Here is a 6000-nt window from a genome sequence, read left to right as displayed (position 1 = left end):
CACTCAAATATTCATGAACAGCAAATTGTAGTTGCAAAAGAAATTGAAATAGCGTGCTTCAAAAACAAGCCTTTATGATCACGATCAACTCTTTTGCAGGTCAGTGATATCATTCCATTTTACTTGAGACTGCAAGTGCATTTTTAAGGTTGTTAGAATTCAGACCTACCTCAGATTTCTCTGCGTGGGGGTAGAGTAATACAACAAATAAAGCTGCAGTAGACGTTGCCATAGCCCCTCAAGTTAATATCCAACTTATTGATATCTTTGTAGGGACTGACTCAGTAAAGATAATGGTAAGGACATCCCACACCCATAGGGAGACAGTTCTGATCAGGCTGAAAGATGGTGAGCAGTCCCCAAGGAACAAAAGGGTGCACAATGGAGAATGCAGAAGTAGACCCCACCATTTTTTTAAAGGGGATTTACCTAGCCACTGGTCAATTTACAAGCAATGAGTTAAGGAACGACTTACTCCTTTTCCCTTTCTTTTAAAGTTACATTTAGGAGTTTAAGAGTCTGTGGTTCTCTTGTGTTTTGTTTTTTAACCGTGTCTATGCACATAACGCAGGATTGGGTGTTGGAGATCTGCTTTATAGCTTTTGGAGTAGAGGGTAGTCAACATGGATTATTCTTCCTTGGAATTAAAGTGCCAGATAGTTAGTATTTTACTCCATTTCTCACAAAGCCAGAGACTCAAAGTTTGGTTAAATAAGTGCTGGGCTTTGAAAAGAATGCTCATTATTTACAAGACTGCTCGTGTGTCACACACTATGGCTTCTATTCAAGGTGAATAAAAAGCCATAGATTTAATTTCCAGCAATAAAGATGACCATAGAGTTCTTGGTAGACCTGTGATTGTAGTAAAAATGGATAGCTGACGTTCTTACAAGCTGAAAATCTTTTGTTATCCTCAAAAATCTTTGTAAGCAAGAGAGCTCTGTAAGGACACAGACTGACCCAAAACCTTGGCTAGGCAGAAGCTGCTCTCAGATTATGAATTATGTTGTTTCCTGTGACCTACACAGTACGGTCTCTTAAAAGTCAGATTTGGTAAGTTAATAAAATTACAATGGGCTACTGAAATCTTCCCTTAGCCAAATCAGACATCAAAGAGACTTGTGGATGAGTATTACGAACTTCACTAGAGATGAGCTTAGAGTGATGTAAATCAGTTCACCAAAGGGAAATAGGAAATATGCACACCTCCCAGCTCCTGACACAGAATGGTGCAAGAGAAAGGAGGAGTGAATGAGGGGGTGGAAAGGGTGATTTGGCCTTTTGGAGAAGCCATATTCTTGCAGGGGCAGTGCTTCTTCTTTCCCAAGGACAGTGCATGTTCTGGCTTCTGCAGTGCTCCACAGTGGAGCTGGGGCATCCCTGCTGGGGCATCCCTGCTGCAACTCCTGACTCTCCAGGCCAAATCTCATCTCCAGTTGCTGCCTCAGCAAAGCATTTCTCCAATGGTTACTGCTGCAGGGAAAAGAGCATCTCAGTTTATGTCATTTAATTCATGATCAAAGCAGTACATAGACTTGTTAACAACAAAGAATTAACTGGTAATCAATACACTAAATATTCAGGGCAAATACCAGCAATCCAGCATATAAATGACTATATTAGGCATTTACAGAGCATTAATAAACAACTACATATTTCCCAGCCCCTGGAACTAAACCCCAGAAGCACAGCCCCTATATAACCTGTATGGTTATATAGTCACACCGTCATGCATGTACATTTATGTTTGAATTATTCTCCTTCTGGACTTTGGAAACAGAAGGAATTGCTATCACTTATAATGGGACTGACAGGGAAGTAAACACAGTTAATAGCCCTTAAAACATTTCAGTCTTTTTATCTCAAATGCATTTTCTTTTTAAATGAAAATTTCCTGTTTCTGCCAAACCTACAAAGATAGGGAGGTTTCTTATCTCTCTGCTTACTTACAGGCTACGCTAACTGGGAACCAATCAGCTTTTATAGTTGCCTTCTGCTACAGAAATGAAAGAAAAATGAAGCTATTAAAGGGATAAAATCAATTTTACTGGATGGTATTCTGAGAAAAGAAAAAAAAAAGTGTGTTGGGGGGAGGATGTCTTAAGAAAGAGGCAAAAAATAAAAATTGTATGACGTGCAAACAGTCATCGCCAATTAACTCAGTGAAAGCCAGCACCAGGAACACAGAACTCATGTGAGTTTTCCTCTGAAGAGATCAAGGGGGTATGCAGAATCCTCATTCAGACAAGACAGTCTTTGACATATACTCTCAGTTTTTCATAGCTCACTTATGGCAACCAAAATTCTGGGTTATATCTTAGAAAAATAAACAGGTTATATAACACCTGTAGAAGAGTGGGGATTCAAGACAACAGTTTGCACATTAACTAGGTGAAAAACAACAACAACAACAAAAAAACCACATTCCAGCCTGCTTCCTCACTTGTACAGAGTTCATTTTAAATTTAAGACCTAAAAGCTTTCAGACATACAAGTATAAACTGAACTGATCAAACAGATGTGGTTCAAGTAAATCTTTTTCTTCCTGGATCAATTTAAGAAACCTGTAATGATGCCAATCCTTAGTGTAATAGCCAGTAACACTTTGATAGAAATATGATAGAGGTGTCTCTGTTTCTGCATACAGTTGTCTTAATTTCACATCCAGACTTGCATGTCCAATTGATTTTCAGTATTTTACCTGCAAAATATTGTCATTTCTCTTTCATCAATTCATACACACTGTCTTTTTCACTTTGTTGACCTTTCCTCTCAAGAACTGCTCAACAAAAACAGCCAAAAATTCCACAACAAAGTTCACAGGTAGCTTGCCACACATCTGAGAAGCACAGTGTTTCTGGAGGGAATGGATGCCATTTCCTTTTCTGATCTTCCAGCTCTGAGTGACTGAGGCACTGCTTAGCTTCAATACATTATGCCTTACGTTAACAACCTGTTAACAGCAGCACAAAGGTGGTGTTACAATCACAGAAACTTTGATTTGAAGGGATCTCTGGAGGTCATCTAGCCCAGCCTCTCCATTGAAATGGGTCTTCACAGTCCCACTCAGACTTGAAATCTGTACATTGTAAAGAAAAGTGAAGAAAACTTAATTTTCCCAAGAAAAAGAGAAGTCTAGCTGACTGTATTTCACGTGTAACACTATTCCCTTTAGCATCTGAAAGAACAATGAATCTCTATAGAAAAAAAAAAAAAATCAGTTGTTTTGGCTGAGTGTATGCAGTTAGCTATTCTCTTTTGTATGACCTCTCTATTTTGTACTCCACACATCTGTGCATGTTATTCCCTTTAAAGTCTCCAGCAAAGTAACAGCATAAGTTTTGTTAATTTATCACTTGGGGCTTCGATCCCCAGTTTGGTTCTATACCACAAAGCTAATAGACTGCCTAAATCAAAATTACAGTGCCAAATCCAGATGTATGGAGGACACTAGTGGGGAACCACATGGATTTCACAGGAACATTCAACAGCTGGCTGTACTCAATCTGCTAATATTTATGTGCCTGGAGACACAAGATGAAAGTGTTTTAGGATCAATTTGATGTTATACCCTACAGGTGGCTTTGTCTGGCAGTACTTCACATCAGTTTTTCACTCTGGAGATGGGCCATTGGAAGCTCAGTGCTACTATTTTACTTTATTTTCTATGCATGCATAAACCACCTTTGTTTCTGTTGTATATGAGCATATTCTGGAAATACATTATACCTGAATGACTGGGGACTGGTGAAATACACCCTATCCTATCTCTGTAAGTGATACAGTCAAAGCCCCCACACAAATCCCTTTTCCTCCATTTACTCAATTCACTGTTTCTAACATCAAATGTTTTAATATGAGTTCAGATAGCTAAGGAGCAGCAGGGGTCAATGTGGCTGAAACATTTTCCAGGGCAATGTCTGTGATTAAACAAAGAATAGGAACCTCCAGACAAATTCAAGAATATCTACTTCTGAGCACAGGCCTAGAAAGTGAGAGAAACAAATAAACTGCATTTCTGAAGGTGGCTACTTGTCATGTCTACATTTATGGAGCAATTGCTTGACCCAGAAAATCCAAGTTAAATTTGTCAGTGTTAAGAGATAATTAAGATTTAAAAAAAAATCTGAAAAAAATCAGGAAATTGCAAGTGCTATTTCCAATCAATAACAACAACACAGCATTTTTTCATCTTTTTCAGTTATCCTGCATTTAGTTCCTGTAATTGACTGAGATGTTTTTTATACCTAATTTTCAGCTCATGCACTTTCTTTTATCTACTCATTCATCTCTTTGTATAATACTTTATTTTTTTCTCCCTGTCTCAGTCTCAGTTTTTGCTGAGATAATTGGCTTCATCTGTAATTTTCAAAAGCACTCAGATGCATTTTTCCAAATGGACTTATAGTCCAAGTTACATTATAAGTCACTGAGCCTAAGGTGCATAAGCACCTTATTACCTTATTACCTTTCTTAAGTGCATAAGCAGTTTTTGAAAATGGAACTTAACCTCTTAAGTCAAGTATCTGCTTTTGAAAAGTTATCCTTCATGTAACATGCAAAAGACAGGAAGAAAACCAAATTGTGATGTGCTACTGTTGATCAGTATGTATATATATATCAGTATGTATATATATACAGTACGCATTTCACATAAAATACTTGTTAATTAATTCTTTGAACAGAGGAGAAAAATACACTTAGGAACATAAAACTGCAGTATAGTGAAACAGATAATAATAAAAATATTCTAGAAATAAAATGTCATCTTGTTCAGACTATGCTAGAAACTCTCCAGAAAGTACCTACAGTTCTGCAATGATATCGTGTTCACTCTCACTGAAGCTGATGACAAAGCTCCCAATTTCTTTTCAATTATTGTATCTTCGGAGCTTCACATGCATTTCAGAAAGAAAATGTGTCTTTTTTTTTTGTCTTTTTTTTTGTCTTTTTTTTTTTTTGCCTAAAAACCTCAGTATAATTTAAGTAATACCTTCAGCTGGGCATGTTATCTGTCTGCAGATTAAGTGAAACTTTTTCAAGCCTAGCTTGTCTATTAGGACTGTGACAGGTAATTAAAATAGAAATAGATATGATTTAAATATTTCAGCCTTTATGAACTATATTTCCATTGTACCTAAGGGAAACATGTACAGTCCAAGCAGATTGGACTTCAGAAATATTTAACAAAGTTAGTACTTTAAACACAAGTAATTCCATCAAAATCTGTAAAGCTACATTTGCATTGCTGGACAAAACTATTGTGCAAGTTTTAGTCCCTAATTCAGTAACTTATTTAAAAAAGCTCTAAAAGCCAGATAACTTTGAGGTAAAGGCTTGACAGAAGCAGGATTGTCATGCTGGTGCATATTGTTGGTGAGGTGCAGAAAGAGTTCTGCTATGTCAGGAATAAGCTTTGTATATTTGTTAGCAATAGGAATGACAAATTATTTCTCAGAGTAGTAAATGGAATCTTAAATGGATCTTCAATAACATGCTAATTTAGTCTAGTGTCTTGACTGTGGAAGTAATTTTCTAACTGCCAATTTAAGCTGGCCATGCAACTGCTTTTGTAAATTTCAAGGTGACCTTTTTAAGGCCATAAGAGACATTTTCGTTCAGTGGATAACAATGTTGGTTCCTTTAAAGACCACTATTTTGATCATGCAGTAAGTTATTCTCAGTGAATTTATCAAGCACAGGAAATATTAACAAGATAGCCTTGTCAAGCATCTGTATTCACAACAACAACAAGTTCAGATGTTAATGAGAATTGTTATTGTTGTTATATTGAGATGGGTGGCTCCCATATAATAAATCTATTTGATACAGAAATCATAGTCTACTGGAAAGTGAGAAGAGGGAAGATGATATAAAAGGGAATTTTTGGTTTTAGGCACTGGTTGGGAAAACTACTGGCACATCAGGCAAAGATGGTTAGTGATTGCATGGTTATGACTTTTATCAGAAGTAGGGTATTTACTCTTCCGTTCTAATACT

General features: G+C 36.9%; 1 long non-coding RNA gene across 3 annotated transcripts in view; it reads right to left on the bottom strand.

The window, feature by feature from the left end:
* Positions 1-1497: 1497 nt before the first annotated feature.
* LOC310897674 overlaps positions 1498-6000 on the bottom strand; it is a 59119-nt gene continuing 54616 nt past the window's right edge. For all 3 annotated transcript variants that reach the window (XR_014582473.1, XR_014582474.1, XR_014582475.1), the window contains exon 6: positions 1498-3079. This is a non-coding gene — a long non-coding RNA (uncharacterized lncRNA). The remainder of the gene's footprint in view (positions 3080-6000) is intronic.

This window comes from Anser anser (assembly GCF_964211835.1).
Source record: "Anser anser genome assembly, chromosome: 3".
Lineage (NCBI taxonomy): Eukaryota > Metazoa > Chordata > Aves > Anseriformes > Anatidae > Anser > Anser anser.
Note: the sequence above shows the minus strand (reverse complement) of the source record. Positions and strands in the feature narration are given on the sequence as shown.